The 17,474-nt window shown below is 38.6% G+C and overlaps 1 non-coding gene across 1 annotated transcript; it reads left to right on the top strand.

The window, feature by feature from the left end:
- Positions 1–8,868: 8,868 nt before the first annotated feature.
- LOC145141608 (small nucleolar RNA R71) lies at positions 8,869–8,975 on the top strand. The gene has a single exon (XR_013722801.1). It is a non-coding gene; the product is annotated as a small nucleolar RNA R71 (small nucleolar RNA).
- The last annotated feature ends 8,499 nt before the right edge of the window (positions 8,976–17,474 follow it).

Here is a 17,474-nt window from a genome sequence, read left to right as displayed (position 1 = left end):
TTCCCGGCTCCTGAGAATACTTGAATGCTTGAGATGAGAATGGCAAAGGAGGCTTATACGAATGAAGAGGTGAAAAAAATTCCTCTCGTGACCACGATGTCGTGAATCATCATAACACGATTCACATTTTTCTTTTATTACTTTGGGATTCTTTTTCTCCAAACACGAATCGGGTTGCATAGTAGCTATTTCATGGGTCATAAATGGTTCTAAATGAACTTCTTCGTCGGTGTAGATTTCCATTACATGAGGTTGTGATTTTTGGTCTTGATTTCTAGGTAGTAATCTTTTATTAACAAGTTTTGTTAGTTGCCTATGTCGAGTCTCTATATTCTTGATGGAAACTTAATGATTTCTCACATTAGCATCAGTAGTATCATGTCCCTTTTAATATGCTTCCATAAACCTATGAAGTACCGAATAAAAATCCATCTTCTTTTCTTGTGGTGGTTTCCCTTTTTGATAGAAATCGTGACCGGTTTGTCTATACTTCTCATATTTTTGCTTCTTATACTCTTCATATGGCAACCACTCCTTTTTGTTCTTCCTCTAATCTTCATCATAGTTATCACCACTAGAGTAGAAAACTTGTGCTTTTCTGTTCCCATTCTCATCTAAGTCACAATCCTTAGTCAGATGTGGCCAAGTACAATTATCACACCCGACTCTTATTATATGGATTGATTGATCCATTTTTGTTATTCTCCGATACGTATTCTCTAACTTTGCCAAAACTGTAGCTATGTTTTCGTTCCCACCATCTGTTGGATAAGGTGTCTAAGTTCATAACTATATTTGAGATGTACTTGACCCGACCCGGCATGGTCCATTTGGGTTGCACTTCACCCGAACAATTTATATGGACAACCTTTTGAGAATAGTATAAGTTATGATTTATTAATATATTATAAGTTCTAATATATTAATATGAAATCATATTATTTAATTAGTATTGATCTAGAATTAATTTAGAATTAATTTTATCAAAAAGGTGACTAATTAAATATGGACTCTTGTATTTATATAGTGTGGGTTATTGCTTATTTAGAATGGGCTAGGCTTGCATGGAAAGTTCATGCATAGTCCATGGAGCTTTAACCCATGGATCTCATGGAAATGAAAGGTCATGTGTATTAGGGTTTACATGGATGTAACCTTAATCCACCACACTTGAAATGGCACTAGTGTGTGTGTGAGAAAAGGTGGCCGATTTCTACAAGTATTCATACTCTCTCTAATGGTTTCCAAAGTTTGTGGTGATTTGTGACTTCCATTTGAGGTATCCACATTATTAGTGCTAGGCTCTCAAACTCCAAGCAATCAACCACTACTAAAAGGTATGTAATTCTACTAGTGTTTTATGATTCAAGTTCCCCATAACATGCTAGTTAGGAAGCAAACCTTGGAAAATTGTTATTTGCATGTATCTTAGAGAAAACATAGATCCAAGGTTTCTAGGGTTGCATGTACACCATAGGAGTGCTAGAATGCTCAAAACCCTTCAGTGGTATAAGAGCCTAGGCTTGTTTTTCTTGAGACTTGATGCAAACTTGTTTTTCCAAAACCAAAATCTGCCCAGACTGGAAAACTCGACGAGTTCTGGCCAAAAACTCGCCGAGTTCATGACTTAATCCATGAACTCGACGAGTTCCTTATAGAACTCGACGAGTTTATCTCCCAGTTTGCAGATTTTCGAGTTTTGCTGCTGGAAATGGACTAGAAACATTACCCTAAACTGGTTTGGTCTTAGAAAACTTGTTTTAGATGGTGTAATGTTTATGCTAATCCATTTTCAATGGCTATTATCAAATTTTCAAGTTTTGTATGTGTTGTTTATGATTCTTGAAATTGTTGATATGCATGGTCATGAACTTATGAGTTTAGAAGATCATAGGAATTATTTTCAAAATTGTTTGTTAGTTAGTTCTTGATCATTATGTGTTTTAATGGAATCCATAATTTGTCCACAAGTTATGGATTACATAAAATTCCATTAAATGAACACGTAGGTTACATAAAATGAAAAACCTCTCATTTTAATGAACCATTAACTCATAAGTTATGAAAGTTGAAAAGTTTTGAAAGTTACAAAACTTGCCCTCAAGTTTTGGAACATGTAAAGTCACCTTAAAAACTTTAGTTCCAATCCCTAGAATTTGAAAAGTTAAAATTCAACCATTATACTTTATAATATTATAAGTTAATAATATTTATATATGTATAAGAACAAGTCTTTTTACCGTTAGTAGGCCTCATTGAAAAAGCCCGTCTATAAGGGGGTATAAGGTTGTTGCCTATAAAATGGCAGCTTAATGGGTGTCCACTCTCACCCGCCGCTTCCTTGACTGGTGGAGGGTCGTTAGCCGAACAGGTAGGACAATGACTTTAATCCTCATTAAAAGTATGATGATTATAAAGTAACTAAATGTTTTATAAATTCCCAATCTTAGTTACTTTAGGAAAATGTAAAAAAGGTGCTAACCCATGAAATTACACTTTGCACTTTGCTTAAGTCGTTAGTGGAGCGTGTGTGGTTAACCGGCACACTAACCTGGACTTAACAAGGTAGGCAAAGGGTGGCTTAAGGTTTATCATAGATCGGTGGAGCGCGTGTGGTTAACCGGCATATTGGTTGAGGGATAAACATTAAGAATACCAAGTAATTTGCATGGTTACTTCACACCTTTTTTTTTGTGATCCTCGGCATCCGAGTCACAAAACTTGAAGGGCACACTCGAGATTGAAACATGCCATTGAAAAGTTCAATGAATCTCAAAGAATCTAGGAGTTTCAAAACCAATTAAAACCTAATAATTTATTTTGTTTTTCATGGTGGAAATTGGTGAACCGTCATTCACCTACCTTCAAATATTTTATAGCTTGTATTTCGGCATCCCTATTTTAAGTTATAAAATATTATGTTGGCTCCTAGCCTTAATATTACATTTGGGTGTCTTATTAAGGACTATCTTTATATTTAATCTAAACTTGTCATTCTTCTTTTTCAGATGTCGTCCAACAATGCTGCTTCAGGCTCAAACCCTACCGGCTCCTTCTCTCTCATGAACCTTTATGGGAGAGTCATCTTCGATGGTTCCAACTTTATGGATTGGATCCGGAACATCAGGATGGTCACTCGTTACGAGGACAAGGAATATGTCCTCGACAAGGAGCTTAAGGAACTTGATGAGTCGTCTGCTACTCCAGAGGAGATCGCTGAATTCCGAGCACATGAGAGAGATGCTACTAAGGTGGCTTGTATCATGTTGGCCTCAATGAAAGCCGAGCTCTAAAAGTCCTATGAGGACTATTACCCTTTTGAGATGCACCAGGAGTTGATGGACCGCTACCATCAGAGTGCTCGTCAAGAGCGGTATGAAATCATCTCCTCCATGATAACAACCAGAATGAAGGATGGTGAACCCATCACGGTCCACATGCAGAAAATGAAAAGGTATGTCGACCGTTTGCTGAAACTGAATGTGAACTTCCCCGAGGAGTTGGCAATTGACATCATTTTGCACTCCTTACCTTCGTGTTATGATCAATTCCGAATGACATACCACATGAACAAGTAGGAAGTTACATTCAGCAAACTTCAAGGACTCTTGAAGACCGCCGAAAGTGGTCTTAAGGGTAAATCGGTTGTTACCACTCTTACACCTACCGCGGCCCCTGTCTTGGCAATCGAGCAAGGCAAATGAAAGAAGAGGAAGAGCCCTTCGAAGGGTACCAAGGTAAAGTCCCTTGATGTCACCTCTTCAACTGGAACTAAGAAAGGTTTTTTCACTCCTTCTGCCAACCCTAAAGAGGCTGAATGCTTCTATTGCCAGTAAAAGTCGCACTGGAAGCGAAACTGCCCAAAGTACCTGCAAGATGTTAAGGATGGGAAAGTGAAACCCAACCATGCAGGTATTTACACTATATTGTCTAATAACTCACCCTATTCTAGTTCTTGGGTCCTTGATAAAGGTTGTGGTATTCACATATATTCTGATTTGCAGGGACTAAGAAGAAGTAAGAATGTGGAGCATGGGAAGATAAACTTGATCATGAGGAATAGGAAAGTTACACATGTCACCAAGATTGGAGTTTATTCTTTGTTGCTAAGTAGTGGGTTAACATTAGATTTGAATAAGTGTTGTTACTCGTCTGAAATGGCAAAAAATATTATTTCCTTTCATGGTTTGTACAAACAAGTTTTTACCTTTTTGTTTGATAATAAATGTAGTGGTATTAATGCTTTCTTTAATAATGTTATTTATTTTAAAGCATTACCTTGTGATGGTGTGTATGAAACTGTTTCGGTTGTAGATAACCTAGGAAATAAGGTGTTGTGTATCGATTTTTCCACTAGCTTGGATAAATCATCATTATGGCATTGTCGTCTTGGACATGTAAGCAAGAAACGCATAGGCCAACTCCAAAAGGATGGAGTCTTGCAGTCATTTGACCTAAAGTCAGATTATGGTTGCGAATCTTGTTTGCTTGGGAAAATGACAAAGTCACCCTTCACTGGTACTTGTGCTAGGGGTGAAGGTTTGTTGGATGTTGTACACACAGATGTGTGTGGACCTTTCAGAACCGCCACAAGGGATGCTAACCGCTTCTATGTGACTTTTACTGATGATTATAGTAGATATGGATATGTCTATTTAATCAAGCATAAGTCAGAAACCTTTGAAAAGTTCAAGGAGTTTAAACAGGAAGTGGAGAATCAGTTGGGCTGGAACATTAAGACGCTTCGATCCGATTCAGGTTGTGAGTATCTTAGTACAGAGTTCCTCGACTATATTAAGGAATGTGGGATTGTCTCACAAATGACACCTCCCAGGACACCACAGCTTAATGGTGTGGCTGAGAGGCGTAATCGAACCTTATTGGATATGGTTCATTCCATGATGAGTCGAGCTTCGCTACCAATCTCATTTTGGGGGTATCCCTTACAGACTGCCGCCCATATCCTTAATCTAGTCCCTACAAAGAAGGTTGCCAAAACACCTTATGAGATGTGGATTGGGAAGGTTCCCAATCTAGATCACATCAAGATTTGGGGTTGCGAGGCTTTTGTCAGGCGTGAGACTCACGATAAGCTCGAACCTCAAAGTGAGAGGTGTATTTTCATTGGCTACCTACAGAAATCCTTTAGTTGCCTCTTCTACAGACCCATTGATAATATGGCCTTTGTAGCAAGGAGAGGACTATTTTGAGAGAGAGAGAGAGAGAGAGAGAGATAAAGAGAGAGAGAGAGAGAGTTCATAAGCCAAGGAAATAGTGGGTGGCAAATTGACCTTGAAGAAATTCAAGAGTCAAGTGGTGAAGGAACCTCAAACCGTAGCAATCAACCTGAGGAGGAAACTCCTGTTGATCCAACTGACGAGTCTGTACCTCTGAGGCGTACCACGAGAGTTAGGAATTGCACCTGAGCATTATTATGGTTTCCATATTACTGCGAAAGGTGATACACTTATCAGTAATAGTACCCTGGTAAGTCTAGATGAACCTAACAGCTACACGGAAGCCATGGCAGGCCCTGAGGCTGCTAAATGGAAAGAGGCTATGGATAGCGAGATACAGTCCATGTATGACAATCAAGTTTGGAACTTGGTTGACAATGTACCAGGTCGCAAGACCGTCGGGTGCAAATGGATCTTCAAGAAGTAGACCGACATGGATGGTAGTGTACACACTTATAAGACAAAGGGCTTTTCTCAAACTCCGGGAGTCGATTATGATGAGACCTTTTCACTAGCAGCGAAGATTAAGTCTATTAGGGTTATGCTAGCCATTGCTGCATTTCATTACTATGAAATATGGAAAATGGATGTCAAAACCGCTTTCCTTAATGGGAAGTTGGCTGAGGATGTTTACATGAGTCATCCAGAGGGTTTTGTCAGTGCATATTACCCTGATAGAGTGTGTAAGCTTGAGAAATCCATCTATGGATTGAAACAAGCACCTCGCAGATGGAATCTTTGTTTCGATGAGAAAGTCAAAGAGTTTGGCTTTTCTAGGAGTGAAGATGAGTCCTATGTATATGTCAAGGTTAGCGGGAGTATAGTTAGCTTTTTGGTATTGTATGTGGATGACATACTACTCATAGGAAATGACATCCCAACTCTGCAGGAGGTGAAGTTCTGGCTTGGGAAGTGTTTCACTATGAAGGACCTTGGAGATGCTGCCTATATCCTAGGGATAAGGATTTTGAGAGACAGGAGTAAGAGACTAATTGGACTTAGTCAGAGTACCTACTTGGATAAGGTGCTGAATAGGTTCAACATGCAGAATTCCAAGAAAGGTGACTTACCGATCCAGCATAATGCCAAACTGAGCAAGGCTCAGAGCCCAAGTACGGACGATGAGATAGCTGAGATGCGTCGATTTCCATATGCTTCCGCTGTTGGCTCGATCATGTATGCTATGACTTGTACTCGTCCTGATGTGGCCTTTGCGTTGAGCATGGTCAGCAGATATCAGGGGAACCCTGGCAAGGCACACTGGACTACGGTAAAGAATATTCTCAAGTACCTGCGGAGGACTAAGGACTGCGTCCTTAAACTCGGTGGGAGTGATGACTTGAGAGTAGTAGGGTATAGTGATGCTAGCTTTCAGACTGATAGGGATAATTTTCGTTCTCAGTCGGGCTGGGTCTTTACCTTAAACGGAGGAACAATTACTTGGAAAAGTTCCAAGCAGGAAACAGTGGCTGATTCAATTTGTGAATCAGAGTATATAGCGGCAGGCGAGGCAGAAAAGGAGCCTATATGGCTAAACAACTTCATTGGAGACCTTGGAGTTGTACTAGCTATAAAGGAGCCTATGGAGATTTCCTGTGATAGTGAAAGTGCAGTTGCCTTAGCCAAGGAACCAAGGGATCACGGAAGATCCAGACACATCGACAGAAAATACCATTTCATCAGACATCGAATAGAAGAAGGACTCCTCGTGGCAAAGAGGGTATCATCGGATGAGAACCCAGCAGATCCCTTCACGAAGGGACTGAGTAGGGTTAAGCATCTTCAGCATGCGAGGTGCATAAGGTAAAGGATGATATTAGTATTGGAAATTAGATAGCTTTGAAATTTATAAAGTGTAATTGACATTTGATGATAAATAAAAGTTGTTGTTTATTTATAAGTAAAGCGTTGCTATCTTTTGTCAATCATTTACTATCATTTCATTTTGCATGTTTTGACTTCCAGAATAATTATGTTATGGTATATCATATTATTCAAATTCTCCACAGTCGGTCATATGTTGGAAATAGATATGAATTAAGACGGTCATGAAGCTGGCTTGTAGATGTCTAAAGTGTTGGACATAGCAAGAGTTGCTACAACATTCATGAGTACTCATAAGTTTTGAGTATTGGATTCAACCCACGCTCACTTGTATCACTTCATGGAATTTATCTAGAGTGATCGTGAGACGGTAATATCATATAAGTCTTCAAACCTAGAGATATGAGTTGTTGACTATGAGTTGGTTATACATTGATTGTACGAAAACGCATTGGTAACTCAATGTTATAAAACGTGCCTTTGTGTATAATTCAACAAGTAGTAGAACAAGCATATGAGTCGAAGTTTATCTGTTCCTTCCTGGATTAGAAGCGATATCTGGGCCCCTCTATGATTTTGTGTTGACCCATGTACCGAGCCCGGTCAGAACTAAATTGATGTGTTCGATTAAGTTCTATGTCAAACAAATATGAAATCGGGAAACAAACTGCTGAACAATAAGTAAGACATTGTTCCATGTATTTGCCCGGCTGATATCTAAAAAAGAGGATTATATGATCACTTATCTAAAATGGCGCTTCATAGTTCAACATAGTTTTAAGAGCTACGATTGCCGGTCGGTTCCTGAAGTCATGCTTGCAATTATAGTTATTAGACTTATCCAAGTGGGAGACTGTTGGATAAGGTGTCTAAGTCCATAACTATATTTAAGATGTACTTGACCCGACCCGGCATGGTCCATTTGGGTTGCACTTCACTCGAACAATTTATATGGATAACCTATTGAGAATAGTATAAGTTATGATTTATTAATACATTATAAGTTCTAATATATTAATATGAAATCATATTATTTAATTAGTATTGATCTATAATTAATTTAGAATTAATTTGATCAAAAAGGTGACTAATTAAATATGGACGCTTGTATTTATATAGTGTGGGCTATTGCTTATTTAGAATGGGCTAGGCTTGCATGGAAAGTCCATGGATAGTCCATGGAGCTTTAACACATGGATCTCATTGAAATGAATGGTCATGGGTATTAGGGTTTACATGGATGTATCCCGAATCCACCACAGTATATAAAGGAGTCCTTGGCACTTGAAATGGCACTAGTGTGTGTGTGAGCAAAGGTGGTCGATTTCTACAAGTGTTCATACTCTCTCTAAAGGTTTCCAAAGTTTGTGGTGATTTGTGACTTCCATTTGAGGCATCCACATTATTGGTGCTAGGCTCTCAAACTCCAAGCAATCAACCACTACTAAAAGGTATGTAATTCTACTAGTGTTTTATGATTCAAGTTCCCCATAACATGCTAGTTACGAAGCAAACCTTGGAAAATTGTTATTTGCATGTATCTTAGAGAAAACATAGATCCAAGGTTTCTAGGGTTGCATGCACACCATAGGAGTGTTAGAATGCTCAAAACCCTTCAACATCTCCTTTACCTCTAGTAACATCCTCTCGTGGATTATGGTACTCACGTGAGTGCTTTGTGAACTCTTCAATCAACTCCTTGACAGTTGTTGGCTCCTTCTTCGTTATTAGTCCTTGCAAGTCAAGAAGTTGTCTTGTTGTGACATTCACACCATCGTAGAAAATGAAAACTTCTTGTTGGACATTAAGTTCATGTTGAGGACAATTCCTAAGCAAGCCCTTGTATTTTTCCTATGCTTCATACAATGACTCTCTAACCTCTTGTTGAAAATTAGCAATATTCTTTTTGAGCTTTGAGATCTTTGAAGGTGCACTAAATTTCTCAATAAAAGCATCACGAAGATTTGCCCATGTAGTCATGGATCCGGGTGCGCGTGACATCAACCAAACCTTGGCTTCACTAGTAAATGTCATCAGAAGCATCCTAAGTAACATTGATTCTCTTGGCACATTAGGAACATTGAAGTAGTTTGCAATATGCTATACTTCATCGATGTGCTTGAAAGCATACTCATACTCTTTCCCAGCAAACGATATATCCTTGAGCATCGATAGAATATGCCCTTTGAGCTCAAAACTCCTTTCATCTGGTATCTCGGGTAGAATAAGACCTGGTCTATGTTCTTTACATATCCTATTCTTGTAATCTCCCATCATCATTCTTGTGATATCCACCATCTCTTCACTATTGCTCTTGATCTCTTCCTTGTCTAAACTTTCTTTGGTAGATGTTTTTGGCTGGTATCCAATTCCCTTCTTATCAGGTGTCCTCTAGAAACTTTCAAATCCTTTGTTCGATTAAAATGTGCTTGTTGACTCGTTGGATTTCTTGTTCTTCTTTTTATGAAAAGTTGATTCTCTATCTTGAAGTGGTGGAACTATTTGAGTTTTAGATGCTCGGGTCATAAATCACTACAACAGAAACAAAACAAAACAAAAATACGTAAAAGGAATAAAAATAACTAAACTAAAAATAAACTAAGAGGAAACCGTGACATGGTGGATATGACCACGACGTTGTTGTTGTTCAGAAAGAAAAATAAAAGAAACTAATGCAAGCAAAGTAACTTTCTTTGGTTTTTATCCCACAAAAAGGATCGAATAACTAAAAGCAATTAAACTAAAAATCAAATAAGCCGTTACCCGGCAACCGCCCAAAAAACTTGATGTTCACAAACATACCTATCATTCTTAAATTTATAACCTAACAAATCATTACCAACTATGCACTTATAGGCAGTGTAACTAGTCAGATTATAGAATAGCTCAAGTAAGTCGGGTGTCGAACTCAGGGATTGGAATTCAATTAAATAAAATAACTACTTTTAATTAAACTAAAAAACAAACTATGATTGAGGGGTTTTTCCTGAATTTTCAAGATCAGAAGAACTTACTATCAACTAACAATCAAGCAAATAAAACAAATTAACTTCAAGAATAAAATGAATACTTCTGCTTAGATCCGATTGCACCTTCTCCTATGGTTGATTTCTAATGGATGCATTATATTGATTACCAATTTGTTAACTAGCTATTACGATCAAATATCTATGCCTACCAATTTGTGAATTACCAAGAAATGATCATGCACAAGTTAAACACCAAATCGATAATAAACACAAATTGGACTATGAATGATAGTAGTTACTTTCCTATGATCAAGCTAAGAAACCAAGTAGAAATTAAGATTAATTATGCTCTCTAGCACAGTTAAAGTTACTAGCTTCAATTAATTAATCTAGGATGTGATTAATCCTAGCTCTAACTATTTAAAGATCATAAACATTAGGAGACAAATTCATGCAATTAATATGATCAATTATCACACAAAATCTGATTTATAAGCAATATAAACTAGAACAAAAACATGTTAGGGATTAGATTATTTAACACAAGTAAAATCAATAATACTCATCCAAATATCGAAATCAACACATACATATTAAGTTCATCTTCACCCAACATAAGTAAAAGGGTTTTAGCCTTTCATTGTAGCAGAAAAACACATAAGATCCATGTAAAATAAGCTAGAGATGAGTAATGATTAACAAACCAACTAGATCAATGTGGATATCTTGTAAATATTTTTCAATCCTTGATCTCCACTTGATTCTCGAACTTCTTCTGTGTTTCCAAGGGTTTTCAGTCGTAATTCTCCTTTGAAAACTGATTACATGCCCTCAAATTTAACCTAATGTTCGGGTTTGTATAATTTCAAAAATTTGATCACCACGTCGTGCTTGACCGCCACCACGACGTGCTCCCTAATGGTCGCGAACCTTCCATTCTCCACATCATGGTGGAGATCACCACGTGTGTTCTTCTCTCTTCAAGTCTTCTTTTCCTTTCTTCTTGCTTTCACTCGTCTATTACTTCTTTCAGCTTCTTATATACTTTCTTTTTTGTCCCGAGCACGTCTTCACTGCTACAAAACATATTTTAAACATAATAAGTATCTTTTGTCCCAAAATAAATATAATTGTAGCTAAAAGTGTTAGAAATATGCTTCCTTTTTGTCCCGAGCAATTCAACTATGTCCCCTTTTTAGCTACTTGATTGTTGAAAAATTAAATAGCTCACTTTTCTTCATTCTTTGGTGTTTCTAACTCGCTACCAATAGTACTTGGTTGATACAAGCTCAATTTCAAAGGTATATCAAACGTACACCATTAATTTTCATTTTATACTAGCTATTTGACTTTGACACAAAATTCAAAGTTGTCAAAAAATTCCCATTATCGATTAAACTCCTTCATGACTCTTATTTGACACAAGTTATGTTTTCATTAAGCCCATAACTCACTCGAATCTTTACCATATTTGACAAACCCCTTTCATGGTTCTACCAAGTTCGAGTATGCATCATGTGTCTATAATGGTATGGGCCCTATACTATTATTGATGGGATTTGAGCATTCTAACACTCCTATGGTGTACATGCAACCCTAGAAACCTTGGATCTATGTTTGACTAAGATACATGCAAATAATTATTTTTCCAAGGTTCTTATCCTAACTAGCATGGCATGGGGTACTTGAATCAAATAAAACTAGTAGAATTACTTACCTTGTAGTAGTAGTTGATTGCTTGGAGTTTGAGAGCCTAGCACCAATAATGTGGATGCCTCAAATGGATGTCACAAATCACCACAAACTTGGAAACTTGAGAGAATAGTCACAAACTTCTTGAAATCGGCCCTATTAGTTTACACACATCAACTAGTGTTATTTCAAGAACCAAAGCCTCCTTTATATAGTGTGGTGGATTAGGGTTACATCCATATAAACCCTAATACCCATGTCTTTTCATTTCCATGAGATCCATGGGTTAAAGCTCCATGGAGTATCCATGGACTTTCCATGCAAGCCTAGCCCATTCCAAATAAGCTTTAGCCCACACTATATAAATACAAGAGCCCATATTTAATTAGTCATACTTTTGATCTCTAAATTAATTCTAAATTAATTATAGATCAACACTAATTAAATAATATGATTTTATATTAATATACTAGAACTTATAATATATTAATAAATCATAACTTATACTATTCTCAAAAGATTATCCGTAAATTGTTCGGGTGAAGTGCAACCCAAATGGACCATGCCGGGTTGGGTCAAGTACATACCAAATATAGTTATGGACTTAGACACTATATCCAACAGTCTCCCACTTGGATAAGTCTAATAACTATAGTTGCAAATATGACTTCAGGAACCGATCAGCAATTGTAGCACTTTAAACTCTGTTGAACTATGAAGCGCCATTTTAGATAAGTGATCATACAATCCTCTGTTCTACATATCAGCCGGACAAATACATGGAACAAGGTCTTGCTTATTGTCCAGCATTTGTTTCCCGATTTCCGATTTGTTTGACATAGAACTTAATTGAACACATCAATTTAGTTCTGACCGGGCCTGGTACATAGGTCAAAACAAAATCATCGAGGGGCCCAGATATCGCTTCTAATCCAAGAAGGAACAGATAAACTTCGACTCATATGTTTGCTCTACTACTTGTTGAATTACACACAAATGTACATTTTATAACATCGAGTTACCAATGCGTTTTCGTACAATCAATGCATAACCAACTCATAGGTAACAAATCATATGTCTAGGTTTGAAGACTTATATGATATTATCGTCTCACGATCACTCGAGATAAATTCCATGAAGTGATGCCAGTGAGCGTGGGTTGAATCCAATACTCAGAACTTATGAGCACTCATGAGTGTTGTAGCCCCGCTTTGTCTAACATCTTAGACCTCTACAAGCCAACCCATGACAGTCTTGATTCATATCTACTTCCAACATATGACCGACTGTGGAGAGTTTGAATAATATGATATAAACCATAACATAATTATTCTGGAAGTCAAAACATGCAAAAAGAAATAATAGTAAACGACTGACAAGAGATAGCAACACTTTACTCATAAATAACAGCTTTTATTTATCATCAAATGTCAATTACATTTTACAAATTTCAAGACTATCTAAATACTAAAACTAATATCATCCTTCAGCCCTATGCTCCGAGCATGCTGGAGATGCTTAACCCGAGTCAGTCCCTTCGTGAGGGGATCTGTTGGATTCTCATCCGATGACACCCTCTTCGCCACGAGGATTCCTTCTTCTATTCGATGTCTGATGAAGTGATATTTTCTGTCAATGTGTCTGCCACTGTCTCCTGCTTGGAACTTTTCCAAGTAATTGCCCCTCCGTTTAGAGTAAAGACCCAGCCCGACTGAGAGCGGAAATTATCCCTGTCAGTCTGAAAGCTAGCATCACTATACCCTACAACTCTCAAGTCCTCACTGCCACCGAGGGTAAGGACCCAGTCCTTAGTCCTCCGTAGGTACTTGAGGATATTCTTTACCGCAGTCCAGTGTGCCTTGCCAGGGTTCCCCTGATACCTGCTAACCATGCTCAAAGCAAAGGCTACATCAGGTCGAGTACACGTCATAGCATACATGATCGATCCTACAGCTGAAGCATAAGGTATTCGACTCATTTCTGCTATTTCAGCCTCAGTACTAGGGCTTTGTATCTTATTCAATCTGGCGTTACTCTGGATGGGTAACTCTCCTTTCTTGGAGTTATGCATGTTGAACCTTTTCAACACTTTGTCCACATAGGTGCTTTGACTAAGTCCAATTAGTCTTTTACTCCTGTTTCTCAAAATCCTTATCCCTAGGATATAGGCAGCTTCTCCAAGGTCCTTCATAGTGAAACACTTCCCAAGCCAGGACTTTACTTCTTGCAGGGTTGGGATGTCATTTCCTATGAGTAGTATGCCATCCACATACAGTACCAAAAAGCTGACTCTACTCCCACTAGCCTTGATATAGACACAAGATTCATCTTCACTCCTTGAAAAGCCAAATTGTTTGACTTTCTCATCAAAGCAAAGATTCCATCTGCGAGGTGCCTATTTTAATCCATAAATGGATTTCTCGAGCTTACACACTCTACTGGGGTACTCTGTACTGACAAAACCCTCTGGCTGAACCATGTAAACATCTTCAGCCAACTTTCCATTAAGGAAAGCGGTTTTGACATCCATTTGCCATATTTCATAATCATGAAATGCAGCATTGGCTAACAGAACCCTAATAGACTTAATCTTGGCCACTGGTGAAAAGGTCTCATCATAATCAACTCCCAGAGTTTGAGAATAACCCTTTGCAACCAGTCGTGCCTTATAAGTGTGTACATTACCATCCATGCCGGTCTTCTTCTTGAAGATCCATTTGCACCCAACTATCTTACGATCAGGTACATTGTCAACCAAGTTCCAAACTTGATTGTCATACATAGACTGTATCTCGCTATCCATAGCCTCTTTCCATTTAGCAGCCTCAGGCCTGCCATGGCTTCCGTGTAGCTGTTAAGCTCATCCAGATTTACCAGTGTGTTATCACTGATAAGTGTCTCACCTTCTGCAGTAATATGAAAACCATAATAATGCTCAGGTGCATTCCTAACTCTGGTGGAACGCCTCAGAGGTATAGATTCTTCAGTCGGCTCAACAGGAGTTTCCTCCTCAGGTTGAGGGCTAGGGTTTGAGGTTCCTTCACCACTTGACTCTTGAATTTCCTCAAGGTCAATTTTCCTCCCACTGTCTCCTTGGATCATGAATTCTCTCTCTCTCGAAAGAATCCTCTTCTTGCTACAAAGACCACATTATCACTGGGTCTGTAGAAGATGTAACCAAAGGATTTCTGTGGGTAGCCGATGAAAATACACCTTTCGCTTCGGGGTTCGAGCTTATCGTGAGTCTCGCGTCTCACGAAAGCCTCGTAACCCCAAATCTTGATGTGGTCTATATTGGGAACTTTTCCAGTCCACAACTCGTGAGGTGTTTTGGCAACCTTCTTTGTAGGGACTAGATTAAGGATATGGGCAGCAGTGTCTAAGGCATACCCCCAAAATGAGATTGGTAGCGAAGCTCGACTCATCATGGAACGAACCATGTCCAACAAGGTCCGATTGCGCCTCTCAGCTACACCATTCAACTGTGGTGTCCTAGGAGGTGTCAATTGTGAGACAATCCCACATTCCTTAAGATGGTCAAGGAACTCAGTACTAAGATACTCACCACCATGATCGGATCGAAGCATCTTAATGTTCCTGCCCAACTGATTCTCCACTTCTTGCTTAAACTCTTTGAATTTCTCAAAGGTTTCTGACTTATGCTTGATTAGGTAGACATATCCATATCTACTAAAATCATTAGTAAAAGTCACATAGAACCTATTAGCATCTCTTGTGGCGGTTCTGAAGGGTCCACACACATCCGTGTGTATGAGGTCCAACAAACCTTCACCCCTAGCACAAGTGCCAGTAAAAGGTGACTTTGTCATTTTACCAAGCAAACAAGATTCACAACTATCATCTGACTTTAGGTCAAATGACTCCAAGACTCCATCCTTTTGGAGTTGGCCTATGCGTTTCTTGCTTACATGTCCAAGACGATAATGCCATAAGGATGCTTTATCTAAGCTAGTGGAAGAGTTAATACACAATACATTATTTCCTAGATTATCTACAACATATACAGTTTCATACACGCCATCACAAGGTAATGCTTTAAAATAAAGAACATTATTAAATAAAGCATCAATACTACCATTATTATTATCAAAATAAAAGGTAAAACCTTGTTTATACAATGCATGAAAGGAAATAACATTTCTTGCCATTTCTGGCGAATAATAACATTTATTCAAATCTAATGTAAACCCACTATTTAGCACTAAGGAATAAACTCCTATCTTGGTGACAGGTGAAGCTTTCCTGTTTCCCATGATCAAGTTTATCTTTCCCTGCTCCACATTCTCACTTCTTTTTAGTCCCTGCAAATCACAACATATGTGAATACCACAACCTGTATCAAGGACCCAAGACTTAGAATGAGGTGAGTTATTAGACAATATAGTGTATATACCTGCATGGTTGGGTTTTACTTTCCCATCCTTCAAATCTTGCTCGTACTTTGGGCAGTTTCGCTTCCAGTGCGACTTTTCATGGCAATAGAAGCATTCAACCTCATTAGGGTTAGCAGAAGGAGTGACAAAACCTTTCTTGGTTTTGCTTGAAGAATAGCCTTCAAGGGTCTTACCCTTTGTACCCTTAGAAGGGTTCTTTCTCTTCTTCCCTTTGCCATGCCCGATTGCCAAGACATTGGCCGTAGTTGGAGTAGGAGTAGGAGTAGTAACAACCGACTTACCCTTTAGACCACTTTCGGCGGTCTTCAAGAGTCCTTGAAGTTTGCTGAGGGTGACTTCTTCCTTGTTCATGTGATATGTCATGCGGAATTGATCATAACACGATGGCAAGGAGTGCAAAATGATGTCTATTGCTAACTCCTCAGGGAAGTTCACATTCAGCTTCAGTAAACGGTCCACATACCTTTGCATTTTCTGCATGTGGCCCGTGATGGGTTCACCATCCTTCATTCGGGTTGTTATCATGGAGGAGATTATTTCATATCGCTCTTGACGAGCACTTTGATGGTAGCGGTCCATCAAGTCCTGGTGCATCTCAAAAGGATAATAGTCCTCATAGGACTTTTGGAGCTCGGCTGTCATGGTGGCCATCATGATGCATGCCACTTTTGTAGCATCTCTTTCATGTACCTCATATTCAACAAGCTCTTCAGGAGTAGCAGTTGGCTCGGGTACCTTTAGCTCCTTGTCGAGAACATATTCTTTGTTCTCATACCGAGTGACCATCCTGATCTTTCTGATCCAATCTGTAAAGTTGGACCCATCAAAGATGACTCTCCCACAAAGATTCATGAGAGAGAAGGAGCTAGTAGGGTTTGAGCCAGAAGCATTGTTATTGGAAGACATCTGAAAATAAGAGGGAATAGATTAGATTAGATATAGAGATAGTCCTTAACAAAACACCCAAATGTAATATTAAGGCTAGGACCCAACACAATATTTTATAACTTAGAAGATGGATGCCGTAATCTAAGCTATAAGATATTTGAAGGTAGGTGAATGACGATTCACCAATTTCCACCATGAAAAACGAAATATTTAATTAGGTTTTAATTGGTTTAGAAACTCCTAGATTCTTTGAGATTCATTGAACTTTCTTCAATGGAATGTTTCAATCTCGAGTGTGCCCTTCAAGTTTTGTTACTGGGATGCTGAGGATCACAAAACAAGGTGTGAAGTAACCATGCAAATTACTTGGTACCCTTAATGTATTACCCCTCAATCGATGTGCCGGTTAACCACACACGCTCCATCGATACTATGATAAACATTAAGTC

Source organism: Lactuca virosa, chromosome 9, assembly GCF_052849685.1.
Source record: "Lactuca virosa cultivar CGN04683 chromosome 9, Lactuca_virosa_CGN04683_v6, whole genome shotgun sequence".
Lineage (NCBI taxonomy): Eukaryota > Viridiplantae > Streptophyta > Magnoliopsida > Asterales > Asteraceae > Lactuca > Lactuca virosa.
The sequence above is the reverse complement of the archived record's forward strand: the minus strand, read 5'-3'. Positions and strand labels throughout refer to the sequence as shown.